The sequence below is a fragment of the Meleagris gallopavo genome, chromosome 1, assembly GCF_905368555.1.
Source record: "Meleagris gallopavo chromosome 1, MGAL_WU_HG_1.1, whole genome shotgun sequence".
NCBI lineage: Eukaryota > Metazoa > Chordata > Aves > Galliformes > Phasianidae > Meleagris > Meleagris gallopavo.
Window position 1 is genome coordinate 31,415,336 of NC_139404.1, and position 21,040 is coordinate 31,436,375.

The following is a 21,040-nucleotide window of genomic DNA, read 5'->3' on the forward strand; positions in this document are numbered from 1 at the left end:
CAGTCAAAATGCCCCAAGGTATTAAAACTCAATGTGTCAGCAAATACTAGGAGTCAGGTGTTTAGTGGTCTAGATGTGTGGATGCTTGAAAATTTGCCAGGCATCACTGAACAGTTTTCATCCATGCATAGTTTATAATGTGACAAAATATGCTGAATAAGAACAATGGTAGAAGCAATACAGTAAATAAGATCTCTCTCAACTGGGCTTCAGTCTGATGTGATTCTTCTTGCACTAAGCTTTCTCGAAGTGTCCTTTTTTTCCCCACTGTGATTGGTTCAGCCTACATAAACTGTAACCAGTGACCCTACAGTTGGATTTGGGGAACTTATTCTGTAGGAGTCATACGCAATTTTAGTATTTCCATTAAGGAAATCTTTCCAGCCAGCTGCAAACATCCTCACAGCTCTTAGTTTTCTTCAGTTCCCTAGAGAGTCTTCAGTACACAAAACACTTTGAAGTTTATTGCTCTTGCCCTTCATACATACACACTATTTTTAAGGGTCCTGAAAACATCTTTCTCAGCTTTCTCTCTTAAGTGTAGAGACCAGCTGTCAGCATTCAAACGACCGTGCCTACGGCTACTTTGAGCATTGTTGAAGGAAAGAGGGGAAGTGAAAGGCTTGTGAACAAGTGTCAAGAAAAATTAGCAACTACTGTGCAAATGAAGTTGTAGAGATGCTAAGTGCAAGTCATTGTCATTCTACAGCTAAGTACCACTGTATATTTCTTTTTTTTCTTGTAGTCTTCTACTAGCTGAAGCATTAGAAAAAAAGGAAATTAAAACTACATCTATCAGAAAAAAATATACGTTTTCCCAAGAATCAGGAAAAGAAACTATAGAACAAGAATGAAAATGAGCATGGCAGACAGCTAAACACAAAGAAGGATGGAAAAGATGATTACAGATTCAAGGGGGAACAACATCAATCAGGCATTTTTTTTAGATTAGAAAGAAATTTTATTTATACTTGCTTAATTCATGAATAATCTGTGCAGTAGTGTCCATGGTAGAATCCACCCTTTGATCCCAAGCTCATCTATATTTTGCTTCTCTCCATGATAGTCTGAGGTGTCATGGGCCCACCGATCTAGAAATAATTCACCATTATGTTGCTAGTCCAGATCTACCTAAACCAATTCTAGCAGCCCAATACACCTGCTGGTTGTTTTTATGTTCTTCAGTGATATGACTCTTGGGTATGTGAGCATCTATGAGATGTACTTTTACAACCGTATTCTCAACCGAGGCAGCAATATCTTTCTGTGCTGCAGTGGCACAGATAGGCTTACCTCTGTGCTGCCTGTTCTGCTTTTATTGCTGTAACCATCCCCCTATGGCATTTGCCACCATCCTTGAATCAGCGTAGAGGTAGGGCACTAACCACTTCTCTCATTAAGCAATATCTAAAGACAGCTCGATGGCCCTCACTTCTATGAATTGGCTCAGTTCACTGTCTCCTCAAAAACATGGTTAGATGGCATGAAGTGGGTGACAGTGCCTTAATCTTACATGTGTTGTGCAGGCCACTAAGGCATCTTCCATCCTCGTCAAGGGAAGTGCTAACCTTTTCATCTTTCATACAACATACCAGGACAGAAATTTACACAGGCACATCCTCAGCTGCTAGTTCTGTTAATAAGTTAGTAAGAAAACATCTGAGTGATGCCCAATTTGGTACTGTAAGTCTTGTCATATTCAATATATGAACTATTATGATTACGGATTAAAAACTAGCACACTGCCACATTTGTCTAGTGGCATTCAGTGAGCTACTCACAAGCCCCTCATTCTTCATCTAGCAGCATTCAGTCAGAACTCACATGGCTAGCTTAGGAGATGGTACAGTTTATTGAAGCAAAGGATGCACAAATTCTTTGGATTGCTGGTGATAAATTTACTGTCAGCAAAGCTAGTGCAATGAATGAAGTGTAATACAGCCCGACCACCAGCATGCTAACTTATAAATCAACTCTATAGAGATTTCTAAGTTTCCCAAGAAAGCATTTGGCATAACAGTGTGTCAATCTTACCAAGCAGGCAGCCCTGTAGGGAGAAAGAGAGGCTCAGCTCGTTGACTGATCACTGAAGTCAGAGGTGTTCTTCCAATTTATCTGTGATGGTATCTTCCCTGACATACCCCCTCTCTTAAGCCATTTTTTATATTATTTCTTATTATATTATATTATATATTACATTATTTCTTATGGAACTTGGCTGACTCCTGTCATGTCTTTGTTTATGATTGTTGTGAAATTCTCTCAATTTTATTTAAAAAATATAGGCTAAAACATTCAGACTGCACGCTCAGCAAGGGGTGATCACAGCTGGAGGTGGGTAGCTTTTGGGATGAAGCTTGTAATAAGCTCATATTGAGCAACAGATGCAGATGGATAGACAGATCGGGATGGGGTATATTATCTTGTAGTATGGGAGTAGGTTGTCTGAGGGTGCTGTGAAATCTTCATTACTGGAAATTCTTAAACAGAGACGAAGTCAGCTGCTCAGAAAGTTTTATCTATATCTCATTTCTAAGGTTGAATCAACTCTTATAAGTGTGGTGAAAGATATGAACATTATCAGACTTAGTTACAATATGCTTAGTCTTTGCTTCAATTTCTCTTATGTATTTGTTATTTTGAATAATATTTTGGTATAAATGTCCATTGGCAATGATAGCACTATCAAGAAAATAAAGTAATAAGAACATTCCAAGCAATAGAGCAATAGAGAGAGAAATGACTGCAATTTTTCCCAATGTTTACTTTGAAGAACTTTAGTAAGTTTCATAAAAGGATTGACTGAACTGACAGAGAAAACTCAAGCTCTTCCCACATAGGGAGTGGACACTTTTGAGGATACTGATATTTTAAAAGCAGAATTAGATGAAAGAGTGATACTTGTGTAATACAGAGTTTACATTTGGAGTAAGTCAAAGAGCAAGATGAACACGCTCACTGTCAGCACTGCTTTTTCAACCCACCATTTCTGTATTTATGTTTAATATAATAGGTAAACTTATACATGATTCAAACATCCTGTACTTACAGATAAAAAAGAGCCATTATGTCACTTAGTCTGATTTTTGTATAACACAGTCCAGAAACTTTTACTATGTCATTAACTTTATATAGTACATAATTTCTTGTCAAGATCATAAAATATAATCAAGACCACAACACTTCCTCTTAAAGTGGCTTCATTGATTTGCGTGGTCAGTACTAGCATCTTTCTTAAATTTGCATCGTAAATTCTTATGGCAATCAAGAGTGTTAGAACTAAAGTACATCTTCTACCTGGATTCATGTTCCTTGCTATCTTTGGTATATAATCCCATGTGACTCTTGTCAATTTTTCCATTCTGATAGTCATTAAGGAAAAATATGTTCACCCATTTAAATATCTTAAAAACATAAATGCAGAGTCCTGCCAAAATAAACAACAGATGCTAAAACTTACCTTGGGGTGAATACTTTAATCAGAATAATCATTATCACATAATACACAACCACATTATCTTAATCTGTTCCTGGTGGTGTATTCCCAGGAAACCTAGGTAACATATTTCATTGTACCAGGAGACAGTTGTGTTCAAGGCATGCTCATCAAATCTTCTCATTCTCTTTTTGAAGAGATTAGATGTATATATAAACATTGCTAGAACAAGCAAAACCAAACAACATGGGCAGCATATGAGACAAATCTTAGCATAATTTTACAATCATTTTCTTTACTAACATAAATATGATCTTATAATGACAAAGACAGATGGAGATTTTGAAAAATAACCCATCCGAAGTTGTGAGGATTTTCAGGAACCATGGGTGTGTATTCAGAATATTTGCGTTAAGAGTCTTTAGTGTGAAATTCAGATACTGATATGGCACTGGGATCCTGAATAAACTTGATGGCTTTATCTTCCTTTTACTCATTACAGTTCCCTTTCTACTTTTTAATCTCAAGACTTGATTATTGATAAGACTTGATTTTCATAGTTCTGTACTGTCTCATACTGAGTACCACAATACATAGAGACTAGATTATACTGGAGAAAGTATGAGTCTGTGGATAGTGAACCCAACACAATTTTTTGGGTACAGATCACAGAATTCATGCATTAACTTTCTGTGTGCTTATCCACTTGATGCAGATTAAAGTGCATAACCCAACAGACTTTTATTTTTTTCCCCCACAGGTTTTAACTATAATATCTGGTTTATCTATACACTATTTTAAAGGTGTTAAGAATTTGAATCCAGCAGTGAGAAGTTTATGGTGATTGTTGTACCAAATGTATGTAGGTGCAAGTTAGTATTGGATAGCAAGTTACAGCTCTGCAGAATCTAATTACCAGGTGAAAACACTTTTTCCTTTAAAGCTTACAAGAAGGTGACTAAAATTGGCTTAGATGATAGTATGCTTATGGCAATAACAATTTGTGTCTCTAGGGGTTTGAGTTATTTATGAAACGATGTAGCTCATTCTCTTGGTTTTGAGTTAAATGTGATTTCAGGGCTAAAATATACTACATTTGTGGTCTCCTTAAAACATCAGAGATCTTAATCTGGACAAGGCCTAATTAAGTTTGCCTGCATTTCACCCTGTATATTTTCAGAAATATAGGTCACACATGCAGAATCATCCATCGTAGACAGTTTTTCAGTGAGGCAGCACCTAAGTTTAGATATCTAAATTAGGTAGACTGGACTACACCCAATGTTTTATTGTTACAATTAGGACCGCGTACTTACTTGGTGCCAAATTCTGCTCTCATACTTGTCACTGACGTCTGTGAAGCTATTCTGGATTTTCATGAATATGATTCAGAACCAGAAATTATAAATCACTCCAGGCTATGGGTGGTAATATGCGTTCAGATACAGACTGTAAATATCCTCATTTAAATCCCAGGGTTATCTTTGAAGACAGGAACCTCTGCAGAATTCTGGCTGAGATATTGACTTTAGAATGATTATAGGCACAATAATGGATCCAAACTCTGGTTATCAGAAAAACATTTCATTGAGTGAAATCAGTAGTAGGTCCTGCAGGGATTAGCTTTCAGTGTAAAGTCCATACAGCATGTTTATTATTATTATTATTATTATTATTATTATTATTATTTTGTTTTCTTGAAGACAGTGAAGACAGTCATATTTTTCATAGCAATTTCTAAGTGCGAAACAGTTTGTAGGACGAAAAATTATGTAAAGCAAGTTACAGAGAATTATATATAATTCAAATACCAAAAAGCTTTTCTAAGTATCCAAATACAGGATATCTTGGAACAAAGAGTGCAGATGAACATAACAGGACACAAAACAAAATTTCCTGGGAAATTTAGCACGTAAGAACAGAATCTTCAGTGCAAACAATGTCTCTCAGTATGAGTGAATTATAAATGAAAAATGGTGGCAAAAGGGACCATGTTAATCATGGATGTTTAAGAGAGAGTATCAGGTGGAAGCAGGCAAGCATTGTTACTTCTAGTATAGCACTGCTATCTATACTATATTAGTGTATCAGCACATATCTACACTTCAGAAGAATGCAGATATACTAAAAATTTCAAAGTCCTAAAGAGAATCTTGAGAATTTAAAGCCTATAATGTAAACTAAAAGAAACTCAGTTTCTGTGAACTTTTTAGTTCATAGAAGAGATCCCCTATGTTCAGGTGATATGGATGAGAGCTTTGATATTGAAAGAAAAATGTCACAAGGACTGGTAAGTGAGGCTGAACTCAGTTCAATGGAACTTTAAAGCTAGGAGCTTTCCTAACAGCAGCTAAACATGGAAATAGCTTACAACAGAAAGGCAGCGGATGCAAGATCACTTGGGCTCATTAGAATAAGGCTGTCCTACTTAAGGACAGGAAGTAAAATGTCAGGAAGAAAATGAATGAATGGAAAAGTCAGGGGGACAGAGGAGTGAGGTGGCCACAATGGTCCTTTTGGACTTGACTTGACTTCTGCATTTCAGAGAATTTTCACCTTCTTAACATTTTTTTTTTTTCTCTAGAAGTATACATTTTTGCATTGCCCTCAGAAAATACATGGCAATCATTAGACAGTAATATGCAAGAGGGAATTCATCATTTTTATCTCCTCTTACAAGCAACTTGTACTTTTTTTACTTTCTTTGCTAGACTTAGCCTAAGTTTGAAGCTGTAGTAAACAGACAGTTCATACAAGATAGGTCAGATTAAAATTCAGAGAAGGTGTAAGGAACCTTTTTAAGTTTATTGGACAGTGTTGGTATCCATATGCAGAGCTCAAACCCAGTCCCATTGTTGGGTCTTGAATCAAAATTACTAACTGTTTTTACAGACTAGATTGGCCTGTTGTTTTTTTGTTATCACTGCTTACTGTCTTGTGTTTGTTATTACGGAAAAGAGGTTGTTTATTTACTTTGATTTTCTTTCCTTTGTGGTACAGGATATTAATCACTCTGCTCAGATCATCTGAACAACTCTTACTTAATGAGCTCCTTGCTGTTCAGAAGCCTCAGGCTCTGGTGGAACCTGGATCCTTCCTTTTCACCACTGGGAGAGCAGAATGGTTTCAGTTCACAAAACTAGAAATGTTTTTGTATAACTCCATTTGTTGTATTTATTGTAAACAACATGGGTGAAAGTTAATAGGTTTCAAGCACAGGAGCCTGAAATACATGATCTAAAGGTCTCAATCTGTCTTAAAACTTACAGATAAGGAAACTTTCTTGCAGTTAAATCTCAAGTCTCTCTAAGAAATGCCTATATCTTGTGTACTCCATTTACATTAATAAAAGAAAGAAAATGCAATACGCTGCATGTAAAAGTTCTGAAAAAACTGGTAACACAAAGGGTTTCAAAGAACTTGGTTTACTCATTTTTAGGATTAAGACTAAATCTGTCAGCAACTTAATAAACATCCTGCTTTCACATTATGTTATTCTATACAACACATGCATTATAGTCTGTACTATGCAACCTAACTTGTAGTAGTTATACAACCTATTTTCCCCACTCTTTCCTTATTTTTATAGTCCACAATTTATATTAAATTTAGTAGATAAATGCAAGTTATTAAATTTCATACTATCACTTCACCTGTAGATCTTAAAAAAAAATATATCAAATTTATAGGAAAGAAGAGAAGCTTCAACAAGAAGCACGCTAATTTTTTGAGAGTCTAAAACACTTCCTTCTCGAAGGCTAAAATATCAGATTCATATGCCTTAAAGACTGGAATTTGCACATTTGGCTGTGTTTAATCACATTTAACCCTTTTCCCTTTTCCCAATATTTTGAGTTTCTCCATATTTACTAAGCAATTTTCCGAATACATACATTTTAGATAAAAAAGATTAAAATGTGTTATTTAAATTTTTTTAAAAAAAGTATGGACTGATTAAAATTTAGACAGTATTTCTTGTTTTCTTCTTTCATACTTTCTGTGTGGAAAGTACTAGATTGTTCCCACCAAGATGACACACATAACATTGGAATGAATGTATGAGCTGAATTTGTCTCTCTAAGCAAATTGTGTACTCAGTAAATACAGAAATAAAATTAAATTTAAATTTATTGCTGCAAAAAAGTATCAGTATTTATATTCCATAGACAATATACATATATGTATATAGTCATACCTACTCATGGTAATAACAGATAATTTCCATTGGGTTTGTAATTTCTTTCAGTGCTGTAGTCAGCTTTAAAAACAAACAAACAAACAAACAAACAAACAAACAAACAAGTTTTCTGCAGCTGTATATAGTCATAAAGAGACTAAATCAAATGTGTTTCCTTGAATGACTCTTCTCTTTTAAACAGTTTTGGTAACTAAACTTATCAAAAAGTAAACTGAAACCCAAATCAATTTTTTCCCACATATCATCTTGTAGTTAGGTGGTAGAAAAGCAGAATGCAAAAATTTAACTTTCTTGAAATAGAAAGTTATGTAATTACATAAAAATAAAATGGGTTTTAGTTGTTTTTTTTTTTTCTCCTTGATATTTTCTGAAATGACCAAGTTTTAACGCTTTTCAAATGAGGGATTGCATAGGGTGTAGCAGCCTTGATGAGACTTAGTTCTGTCTCATAACACACAGATATGTTATTTTGAACACGCTTTATTTTCAATTCTCTCCACAGCAGAAAGAAATAGAAAATATCAGTATGAAATTGCATATCATGAAATACTGGTGACATACTGATGAGTTAAAAGACTCAATTTACTGTAGCCAAGGCAAATATAGTTCGGGGAACTACGTTCAATTTACGTTTTGTTACACTGTTCCTTATTTGACAGATAATAAAACTGTATTTATTGTTTAAGAAATACTTCTGATCTGAAAAAACATAGAACTTTCTTTTGCTCTTTATCTGCACTGAAATCCCCTCATACTTCCTTGGCTATAAATGTCATTTACAGCTTACACTGTCAACATCTTGAGTGGATTGTAGAGGTAAGTGAGGATAAGCCCCATCTTCCTAAACACAGAGACAGAATGTAAAATGATGGACTGTGTGACCACCCACCTCTACTTACTGACAAATATAGTCTAAATAACTCTATAGAAAATCACAACTATTGAAATTTACAATCTGGGGAAAAAGTGAAAAATGTGTATTGAGGTGAGAACTGAAGCTAATCTACACTTCCCCTACCCATCATATTAGTTATTTTTCCTGTTACCATGTTCTTATCCAAACTCTTGGCATGCAGGTTACATCATTATTTACTGAGATTCAAACTTTTTTTCCTGATACATATTTTCCCCCCTCTTACACATTTATCTTTTGACTGAGACCATACTTTTAAGCTTCCTGTTCTTTTCCTGCTTCCAAATGACACTGACAACAGCAGAATCACGGGACATGTCTTTCTTCAGAGATTTACCCCAGTGCTATTAAAAGCTTATTTAATATGGTGGTAGAATTGGGACCATATAAGGCTCTTACTCTATTCAGGAAGTTGGCACTTTCCTGTAGGACTGTATAACTCTTCTTTACTTATATTGGGAATAGTTTGATTCTAATAATACCGTGGCACCGCAGATCTGAAAAAGTCATTCATCATATCTTTCTACTTCTTCTTCAGTGGGATTATGCAAAGATGGTATGAAAGAAGGAATCTTAAATGCACTTCTAAACTTACATGTTACAGAAATTCTGAGAAGTCACAGAGGACTCTTCTGAATTAGCATTAATGAAATCTGCTGTTTATGACTCAGAGAAGGGGCTCTAAAGAGCAAATAAAAAGTCTGGGTGTAGTGACTTAGTGCTTACAGACTGTAACTGCTACAAGACTGATTGCATGATATATTGCTTCTTTCATTGTGAGCCACAAAACAGGTAGAGGCATGGTAGACTAATTTGGTTTATATATTCAGCTGTAAGGCTAGACACTGCATCATTCTTTTCATAAAGCAGGGGCTGGAGGCATGTGGAGCCCGTAGTCATGACAACAATAAGGCAGCTCAGAGCCCAAGTGGCAAGCAAGAAACTCAGCCTTGTCTCCATCCCTTCCTGCTTGTGATCCGGCTCTCCTTGCCTACAGAGGTGGGGGTGCGTGCTCATGAATGATCTATTGAACAGAGATGCAGTGCAGAGACATGTGCCCACAACAAGCCTTTTAGCAGAGTTTCCCACCGTTACACTAACACTAGCTTAGCTCCACTCCTGCTAGTGGTGACTTCAGCTCAAGCGTACAAAGCCTCTTAGCAGCTGCTCTGCTTCACTGCACAGATTTACTGCTATACAGCAAACACTGGTGATAAAAAGACAAACATTTTGTCTACATTAGGACTCCCATTGCTGCCAGAACTGGTGGAGCTGCAGGAGGAGTGTTGAACACCTTGAACTCCAGCTGGAATCAGTGCAAATTACAAATACTCAAAAGTCCTTGAAAATTGAACCCAAGTTGCCTATGCTGACATTTTATTGGCATGAACAGGCAATATGAAAGCAATATAAGAACTTCTGATGCGCTAAATGATAAAAATGGATTATCTGTACATCTCACATGAAATGAGCACTAGTGATAAAAGAAGAGATCAATTTCAGACAGCAGATCTGTTTTCAGACTGTAGTTCTTTGTTGCTGATGGTATGTAGTGAATCTTGTCATGGTCCATAAAGACCTAGATAATCACATGGTGCTAACATATTCTCCTCTTTTATGCTCATTAGTGTCAGAAGTCAGTTTTACTCATGAAATAGTAAAGGAATGACCAGAGACAGTAGTTGGCAAAGGAATAGGAAGAAATTCAGGGGAACTTATTTAGCAATTTATCCCATCATATTTTATTCCAAACAAGAATTTCTACAAGTCCTGTGTGGATTCACTGCTGTGCTTTCTGCATTCCTTCCTCCATGAAGATGAAAATCTTCTTGGTATTTTATACATCTGTTTTCTGTTTTTCTTCTTTTACAAAGGATACTAAAGTTCACATTGTTGTGTTTCTGCAAACTAAATATGACTATACCAGGAGCTCTTTTGAAGAAGAAAAAGTTCAAGACACAGCCATCATCAGGTAAAGTGATGTTCACTGATTTTTGGTATATGAAGGGGTGATCATTCTGGACTTCCTGCAACCTGGAAAAACCATCAGCTCTGATCACTACATCATGATGCTGACTAAGCTGAAGGCTTGACCTTCCTGAGTCAGGCTAGAGAAAAAGACAACCTTTCCCTTGCAACATGATAATGCTGGGCCTCATGCCAGTTTGAAGTCCATGGAGCACATTGTCAGTCTTGGCTGGATTGTCCAACCACATCAACCATATAGTCCAGATGTATGGTGGTGTTGACTATGTTGAAAAATAATGTTCTGTATTTGAGAATTTGCTCTATCAAATAGCCTTATTGTGCTCTTTGTATCTGTTGTAGTTTCCACAGAAATGTTACTTTCAGAGTGACCCATGTAGATGCAATGAAGTACTAGAATCTAAATTTTGCTAGTGCTGGAGTCATCACTAAATTCTAATATTCAGTAAGAAACTTTTATGATTAACTGCAGATGCTGCAGATATCAATGGCTCATCCATTATGCTTACCTCTCTAGATGATGATGCCTCAATGGAATCTTAAAGTCTGGCATGCTGTTTTAGTATGAAATCGCAGAACCAGAGGATCAGAGAATCACAGAATGTCTGAAGTTGGAAGGGACCTCTGGGACTGTCTGGTCCATCCCCTTCTCAAGCAGGGCCACTAGAGCAGCATGCTCAGGCCCACATTTGAGCAGCTGTCGAAGATCTCCAAGGAGGAGACTCCACAGCCTCTGTGCAGCCTGTGCCAGTGCTCTGTTATCCACACAGTACAGAAGTACTTCCTGACGTTCAAAGGGAACCTCCTCTCTTCAATTTTGTGCCCATGCCTCTTGTCCTGGCACTGAGCATCACAGAAAAGAGCCTGGCTCCATTTTGTTGCACCCTTCCTTCATAGACATAAATTGCACAGAAAGAACGTCCACTCACCATTGTTACCTTGGGGTAACTGTTGTTACTTCAAGGAACTTCTATAGTCAACCCCCAGAAAGTTATCTGTTGCAAGTTAACGGTTGGTGAGTACTTTTAAGATAAAATCAGGCCATAAGACCTTAGTGGTACTTTCCTATATATGGCTCTTCTACTTCATATTTGCTTCTGTATCTTTTCCAGTTGCATTCATGCAAACTGTTAAAAAATGCCATAAACTTAAAAATAGTTACTACTGTTAAAAAGGAAATTAAATTAAGTGGTTTTCACTTTATTAAGGTAATTATTTTCATTATTAGTTTAGGAAAGACATAGTTAGAAATTTAGAAAGTGAGACTGTGAAATTCTGTGTACCAATATAAGCAAAAGTTGGAAAAATAAAATAATGCATAACATGCATTCCAACAAGACACACCAGAGATGAAAAACAAATTTTCCATTCTGCAATCATTTTGCTGTTGTTACTCAGCTATACCATTTTGATTAGGTAGCAAACTCTATCTGGTGTTTAATGGACCTTTTACCTAGTAAGAAATAAATGTATTGTTTTTATAATTGGAACAAAGAAAAAATTACATTTGACTTTTGCATTACTGGTTATTTTGGAAGTATTGCAATCTTTCAACTGTAAACATAAAGAAATAAAGTATCAGTATTTTACTTACTTGACAAAAAATGTTTTTTTTTTAATTTAAAAACAAACAAACAAACTACCTATGCAAGTTAGTGTCAGCAATTCCAGTCACAAAAGCTTAATATTTCACAAAAATAAGCAAAAGGTAAGCAATCATAAGAAAATGAAAAATTTCTTATATAATAGCATTTCTGGAGGACAATTTTTCTTCAGGACAGAAAGGGATTAAATGTACTGGATACATTCAGTTTGAAGTATTATAACTGGGCCTCTTTTATAGCTTGTCTTTACAGTCTTGGAAAGATGCAGTTTGGAGAGGTCTGAGGTTTTTACCTTACTACCTCCAGCCCATAGTAATGTATCGCATGTAATTAAGATGTTCAAGCATGATAGGTGGCAGTTAAAGAAATTCAAAGGTGACATCCAGGTAGCTTAAAGTAGCTTGGAAGGAATATTTGACTGTAACACTGAATTCTCTGTCCAAGTTTCGTATGTCTCTGTGTGCACGTATGCAGGTTCAGACGTATCTGAAGTGCGACACATAATGCCTTCATTGCTTTCTTTAAGTTTCTTTTCTAGCAGCTATTTCCAAAATAGATACTTTAATTTCATTTTTTTTTTTTCCTAGGTGCAATTGCACAAACAGTGATGGTAGAAATCCATCCTTGACAATAAACTTGTCCATGAAAAGGCAGACAGGAGGAATGCTGGATGTGCGATGTCGGCAGATATATACTGCTGAATGTCTGGAAACCTTCCTTGGCCGTGTTTCTTCATCTGAATATTTAAGGATACCTCAGGTGCTGAAGTCAACCTGAGGCTCTGGGGAGGAAATTCTCTGCTGCTGTGGCTGAAGACATAGGGACATGGATGAAGTAAAATGCACTGGGGAAGAGCCCCGTGACATCTCCTGCACTTCTGTACACCCTTTGCTCAGCACAGGACTGCAGGCATAGGGATGCTTCTGGCCACTGTACAACCCCACAATCCTATCCTGAGGCCCCTTCTGCCCCACATGTGGCACTGGAGAACTGGAGAGAAACTGCTGGGGTGGAAACATCTAATTTATCCCTTCTGTGACAGGAAGGGCCAGATGCAAGCCTGGAATTTGGGAAGGTTCATTTTTACTGCATGGTTCTCTATATGAGAGCATCAGCATCTGGATTGAGGCAGAAGAACAAGAAAGGGAAAAAAAAAAAACACTGTGCACAAAAATAATTGTAAGAACAGGAGTATTAAATAAATGAGCTGTGTCTAAGACACGGCTGGGGATAAAAAGCATGTTAAAATTGTCCGTCTTCAGAGTGAAAGACAAAATAAAATGGTTCAGTTTGCCAGAGGAATAAGATTTTTAAACAAATAACACTCTTTATAGTCAGTCTGTTGATGAAATGTGTACTAAAATGAGAAGTGCTAAAAAAGCACCAACAAAACAATATGTTATTTCTGCTCATTCAGTGCCACAATCTGTTAATTAAATTTAAGTTAACATGCTAGCAAAGGCAGTATAAAGCAATTCAGGAGATCAACTGATTCAATGAAACAGTGTAATTTTAAATATACACTGTTACACATTTTGTAGATTTTTGTTCCATTTAATAAGAATAAATTATTTCATATTAAGTAAAATAATATTTGCACAATATAGCTTACGAAAAAATCTTTCAGCATGCACAGAAGAAAACACACACTTGTATACATGTGTGTTTATGCATTTGTGCACATGCCAAAAACGTAGAGTCTACAGAAACATTTGTAGATTTTGATGTTCTTTCACAAATTTTAAGGCTAAAAGGTAAAACACATAGGGAAAATAAAGTGGTAGAATAACAAACTTAGTTGTGGATTTGTTAATAATCAATCATTTTAATTAGAAATGCATAATGTGAATGTGCTATAGTTTATGTACTTTACCAAAAACACTGCATTTCAAACGTTTCCTTTTTGGCAGAAGAATATACTGCAATATTTCTCTATAGTGTCGTCCTACAGAGACCTATAAGATCTTCATAACTGTTAATTGAGCTTCACCACACTTCTCTCAGGTAGATATTTGTGGGTAAAATGAGGATTAGAGTGACCAAGAGATCTATCAAAATCAATATAAGCCTTAACTTCCAGTTGTTTTGCTGGCAAAAAGGAATGTTTTCTTTTTTTTACTACAACACAACTAAAGGCAGCAGAAGTGCTGCAGACATCTGTAAGCTTCAAGTGCAAGACTGGCCACAATCAAGAGAGAGTGTGCAGAAACTTATTTAGCTATCTGCTGCTGAAAACTGCAGCTGACTTATTTATGCTCAGTCTTTCAAAAACAAGTGTGTACACTTTTTCTTTTTTTTTTTTTTTCCTTTTCATTTTTTCTTGTAACAGTCCTGCCTTTCTTCTAACTTAATAATAACTTAAGACACTGATGGCCTACTTTCAGATAAGCCAGACAGAAGAAGTAAGAGTTAGCAGTCTCCCTTGAATTCCTTGTTTTCTGCCTTAGTGAAATATTTGTTTTCATACATCACTGCAAAATATAATGACCTTATGTACAAATATAAGTCTTTTTATTTGTCGATGACTGTCCAGAACTGTACAGGAAAGTAAACAAAAATGCACTGGCCTTTCTGCATGTCACCAACTCAAATTATTACATCCTTACTATGCATTTAACAACAGAGCTCCCTGGTGCTGTTGCTTAGAATGAGTGCTTTGTTCTCTACTGGGTACAGATAGTTTTTATAAAACCTTCATTTCAAAGAACAAATCATAATGAAGCACAGAATTTTGTAGTTCGTGGTCACATGCTCCACAGATCTGTACACAAGTAGTGTTTTCTTGTGAATATTTATTCACAGATACTTTCAAAATGCTCTGCAGTTTATTAATTGCCTTCCTTTATCTATCCTTAAAGATTTTATGTAACTCACTGTCCTTCTAGTTCCCTTTTATTACTCTGCCATGTTCCTATTATTATAGCTGTTGTAGAGTGCTGCAGCTTTCCACATTGTCTTTATCTTTATTCACAGTCTTATTCTTGATCTAGTAGCTGAGGGACAGATGCAAAAGTGTTGAGTGTTTGGTTTATCCTTAGCCTTTATTATCGGATACACACAAGGAAATAAAGCTTTGATCTACTTCCTTAGAAAGCTAATCCTGGTGATTATGTGGAGATAAGTGCAGTGGTAGCTACAGGGATATACGTCTTTAATCTCTTGGTGTTGAATACTTAATCCAGTAAAGATTCTTGGCAGGAAGGTTTAAGAAAGAACAAAATAATTAAACCATTCACAGGCATTGTTTTCAAGAATGAAAATTTGGTAGCTTGGTATTGCAGTATCTCATGCTTAGAGTTTTTGCAAAGGGACACTTAAATGATAAACGTTATCATTACACAACAGCATATTACAAAACTTAATATTTTCACTGTTGCAAGCAGTCCAGCTTCCACACTGGAAATCAGAAATTGGTACTCGTGTTGCTAAAGTAGTACAGAAATTTTACTTTTCTTTCAGCCTTAGATCCAATTTTAAATTTTTGGCGCAAGACGAATATGATGAGCCATAAAAACAGTGCATAACTGACTTCAGGTTTGTCTAAATGCTTCAAACTGCAACCTTCATCCCAGATCTAAATGCTGGGCACTGACAACATGGTCTAGTATTAGATATGGAGGTTGATGGGCATGCATGCAGTAGGGGGGTTGGAGCTTGATGATCCTTGAGGTATCTTCCAACCCAAGCCATTCTATGATTTCATGATTCTATGAACATGTCCACATACTTGAGTAAGCAAAATTATGCTATGCATAATTCTTTTAAAGAAAGAACATCATCCTGATTTCCTGTATTTTAATTTTTTTTTTTTCTTTCAGGCAGTCCAATTTTCTTTTTTCACCTCCTATAGCCAATTGATTGAAAATTTTTATGTGTATGTGTGTGTGTGTGTGTTTGTGCTTGTATTCAAGATCCTGAGTAGAACAGGAGTACTTTCCTTCTTCTTTAGAAAGCTGAATACCTTATTTGAGAAAAATGCCTTTCCTTCTGTGCCTTTTTTTTTTTTTTTTTTTTAATGCTGACACCAGATTCTCCATCCTAAATCAACCAGATTATCTCTGTTAAAAGACAGACCATTAGATATCTATTTCCCACCTGGCTTTTCTTCACTGGAAAATAAGAAGAGAATGATAGAATTTTTAAAAATTGCAAATTTTCCTTTACTGCAAGATGATCACAGAACAAAAAGAATCTAAGGAAAAGGCTTGCTGCTTCTCAGTAGCACTGTAATAGTTTTCACTATTTTACTAAATGTGAAGCAACTTCATAAGGACATTTTCTTACAAGTTAAATGGCTTGAAGTTATTCAGCTTAATCACAGGTGGCAACTATTCTGGAGATAAATGCTTTTTAACAACAGAGGAGAATGAAGACTTTATCTGTTAAAGTGACAGTTGTAGAAAGTTCCTTCATTATACATATACTACATAGTTACAGCAATGAGATGGTGATTTAATCTATACTATGCACCGTATATCTTAGATTAACAAACATATTAGATGCAGTTCCTGCGCACACACAGAACTGGCTGAAGCAAACAAACAATGTAGACTAGAAATAGGATCAAGCTCGCAAAAACCATACTTATGCACTACTACAAAGAAAGTACATGAAGACTATAAATTATGCCCAACAAGATATCTACCAATATATGTTTCATCAATCTAATAAAATATTTTGCTTTTTAAGCTTACAAAATTAATTTTGTTTTCCTCCCCTTAAATTTATGTTCAAAGAGGATTTATATAGCATCATGTGAATATTTTATCATGAAATCAGAATAGTATGTAATGATTTCAAATTGTAACAACAATAAAATAGGTCATATATGGTTAACTAGAATCCCCCAAAATCCCCAGACTAGAAATATATTGCAATGAGTCCTCGTCCATCGAGGGATTTCATTGTTGTTATTATGGTATGTATCACACTCACTCAAATTTGTATCTGTGACAGAGAGAAAATTCACAGGTTTTTTTTGTTTGCTTGCTTGTTTTCCGTTTTAACAACCTTGCCATTAGAATGAAAGGAGAGCTGCTCTCACGCATATAGTCTGTGGGCTCCACTCATCTGAGCTGAGGCAAACAGCATGATATTTGAAATCGTTATTATTACCCAGCTGTTCACTGGGATCTGAGACATAGACCTTAATTCTGTACTTACAGACTATGGGATTAGTGTATTATAGATATTAGATAATAGTCTCAATAAACTAAGGAATTGTAAACCAGTAATATTCCTATTTAAATATAAACCTAGAAACAGCTTGGGTGAACATGAAAGGAAACCTTTGTTTTCATTCATTCCTTGTTGCAATCACGCCCTGAGTTTAAAGAAAATGAAAATAAATAAGTGCTTTTTCACACAAAGGTATACTTTTTTGAAACTCACTGTAATCAGTTATCACTTATGATAAATATGTGAACCTGAGTTCAAAAAGGAGTGAGAAAAACATTCTGGACAGGTTTCTCAGATTACTTGGAAGGATAGTCCAGATATCGCCTATAGCTCAGATAGTTGCAAAACCACTGGCTGCCACATGCTGGCAATATCCACGGAATGGATCATTCTGTAGACAAAGGGGAATGAATCACTTTCTTTGTGTTTTGATTTTCATGCCTTTTTTTTTTTTTTTTTTTTTTTTTAACTATCAGCTACCGAAGACAAGATTTGCACTTAGGATAAGATTACATTCTTAATTCAAACTAACCTCCTAAACTGTTCCTTAGCAGAAGCTTGAGAGAAAGATAATAACTTCCTGAATCTATTTTACTTCATTCATTTTAATGTATACACATATCATATGAAATGCTTCCTGGAGATGTCCATTCCTTTACTATCAAATAAGACTGAATAACTTATACTAAGGCTCTAACCTTTAGACAAACAGCAACAACTACCACTACTAACACAACGACTAGATAGATAAACCCTGATCTAAATGACTTTTCATTGTTTGTCTATGGAACTTGAAACTTAAATTCCCTGAAAACATGATAGTTTTCTCAAGGCAATTAGATGTTTCTGTAACAACAACAACAAAGAATAAAAAACTATTTTAGAAAGCCTCTAATGATCACAAAGTGCAGGATAGCCTTTTGTAATGATAATGAGGATGTGAACATTAAAGAGAAACATCTTGCATATAAATTATCCAGCACATCCTGTTACAAATTTTCTTGCATATTCCTGTGAAACCCTTGCTAGTTCTAGCTTTCTTTAGTCAAAGGATTAAAATAAGAAATTGAGAAGAATGCAATGTTTGGGATCAATCTGAAATCATTTCTTTTTTCTTTCTCAAGTCCAAGCAATACATTTTCTCATTTGTTTTGGGCAGTTTAGCTCTCACAAGTTCAACTCAATCCCATAACCTCATATGGAAAGTAGATTTCTAAATGCAACATATTCTCTTCTTCAAAGTAAAGGTTGCTGTGACTTGTATATTGTACATCAGAATCATACTTTGACTCCATGGACTGGTATCAACACTTTCAAAAGATCATTTGTAAAAACTGAGGCTTTATTTTCTTCGCTGCATCTAACATCCCCTACATGATCTTTGTGTGTCACTTAAGAGACAATCTTTTGAATGTGAGATAATACGGAGACATCTAGTGCTATCCTTTTGTTTTCATTTTCCCTGGTAAAATACTCACACAGATTTGCTTGTACATTCTTAGTGATCCATCTCCGATACAGAAGAGGTTATGAAACTTCTCCAGGATTAAAAGAAACATAAGTGAGAAACTGTGAGCGTTATATGAGTTCAGTTGTTGGGGGATGCTCAGAGAGATGTTTAGGCCATGGGAATGTGCAAAGTGTACCACATAATAAAGAGGGAGACTTTTCTGATTTCTATTCTTGTATGTTATATTTTTAGAAGATATTAAGATGTAAATCTTATGGCAATTTCAGACCCAACATTATTAAATAACCTTTTTATTTTGTTATTATTGCTGATTTTCCTCCATTGAAATGTCAGGTTATCTTTATCAGTAGTATGAGATATCAGTGAAATAAAATTAAGAAATGGAAAATAATTTCAAAGCACTTCATTATAGCAGCCAACTTTATATAAAGAGAAGGGTGATTCATACCTTTAGCCTTCCATGCTAACAGTATTCAAAGTGATTTTCTTCTCCGGTCTGTACTAGTCCTGAGTTATTCACAGGAGTAGAAGATATTCCATTTATTTAAATTGGAATGAGATATAACTCTCGCTCACTGAATAGTTACTAATTTTCTTTGAGAATAAATAAATTCTTTGAGAATGTCCTAAAAACTCAACTTGAGAATTTGGACTGGACAATATGCTTTCAGGATAATGCAGGGGATGTTCTCTTCTGCCTTCAGTTTAGGTAAAAACCTTATTAAGAATACAGATGGCAAAAAGTAATCTTTTTCTGTGAAGTTCCCCCTCTCCAAATATATATATATACAATATATATATATAAAGAGATATTTCTGTAATTTTTGAAGGAAAACATTTTATGGGTAGAGAAACATGGGTAAGTCACTATCACTACACTAAATCTGCATGCAAATATGTATCCCATTTCACAGCTGCACTTCAGACTAGGCTAAGATTTGTCATGATTCTCTTCCCATTCTTGTACTTCATTGACCTTTTCTGCAAAAACTGAAGGAAAAGGCAGTTCATAGTTATGTCTTGTGTATTCAACACAGATGGAAAAGACTTGATAGCTGCTGTGTAGTTGGTAATGAGCTACTTGGTGATGTCTGACATATCTTTGTGTCATATCACAAAGATATTTTGCAAATTGTATGAGAAGATTTTTGGCCCACTTTTTGTTTTTTTGGTCACTATTACTGGTAGAAGATAGGGATAACTGATGACAAAACAGAGTAACACTGTGGTTACTTGATTTCCTTATCCCTTGATTCATTTCACATCCTCTATTAATAAACTAGGGCACATATTTCAGAAATATAGATGCATATAACAAAGCTACCGTTATTATTCATAACAAACAACAAGTTACTGGCTGAAAACTGATTCTGACACAGTACTTAAGCCCTTAACTGGACAGACAACTGGATCTCCACTAATACTGCTGTGTAAGTAAGAAATTGCACCTTGAGTAAGCTCTTAATTTTCACAAGGAATCAAATCAGGAGTTGATACAGTGAAAATTCTGTCCTCCAAATTAAGACCTTTTTTTTTTTTTTTTATGGTTAGCCAGAGCAGTTTCCTGAGTTCTTTCTCACCACGCTGATTTATGCTGGCCAGGTGGTGGTGGGAGGGGGAGCAACTGCTTTCACTGAGCAGCGCTAGTTTGTACTATCTTAAAGCTTTTGTTTAACTACAGCTTAGAGGTACAGTTGTGTGACTGATATAACCTTGCAATTATTTCAACTTTAGCTAAGCCTGTGGCAAGGTCTGCCATAGTTGGGAAATATGGCCAACGTGGATGGATTAGAAGGTGAATTAAAAACTGACATTAATTTAATTAATTAATTTATTTTTTCCAGCTAACAGTGTAGCTGCCAATAGCTCTAAGTCAAAATGGCAAGTAGTTATATGCGGCCCCACTCAGAGTTTGATAGTTGGGATGTTCTGAGGTCCCTTACAAACTAAATGATTCCAATCTCAGGAGATGTTACCATCTGAAAAAAACAGACCCACCTCCACTCATGTTAAATTCGTTAAGCTCAGTTTTCAGATAACAGCTGGTTTAATAGTTACATAGATTCCCAGTTACAGTTACAGATACAAGAGGAAGCACAACAATGGGTAAGCAGAGATAACGTCAGGGACAAGACAGGGATTTCATACCTGCAGCTTGAATTTAAGCTTCGGTATGCTAGAAGAACCTCAGCCTGCATGGCAGCAAACTGGGTCAGTTACAGAACACATAGGGAAGTGAAGAACATGTATTAGA

The 21,040-nt window shown here is 35.7% G+C and overlaps 1 non-coding gene across 1 annotated transcript; it reads right to left on the bottom strand.

Moving 5' to 3' along the window:
- Nucleotides 1-1,462: 1,462 nt before the first annotated feature.
- Nucleotides 1,463-1,590, bottom strand: LOC116216256 (U6atac minor spliceosomal RNA). The gene has a single exon (XR_004158709.1). It is a non-coding gene; the product is annotated as a U6atac minor spliceosomal RNA (small nuclear RNA).
- Nucleotides 1,591-21,040: the final 19,450 nt, after the last annotated feature.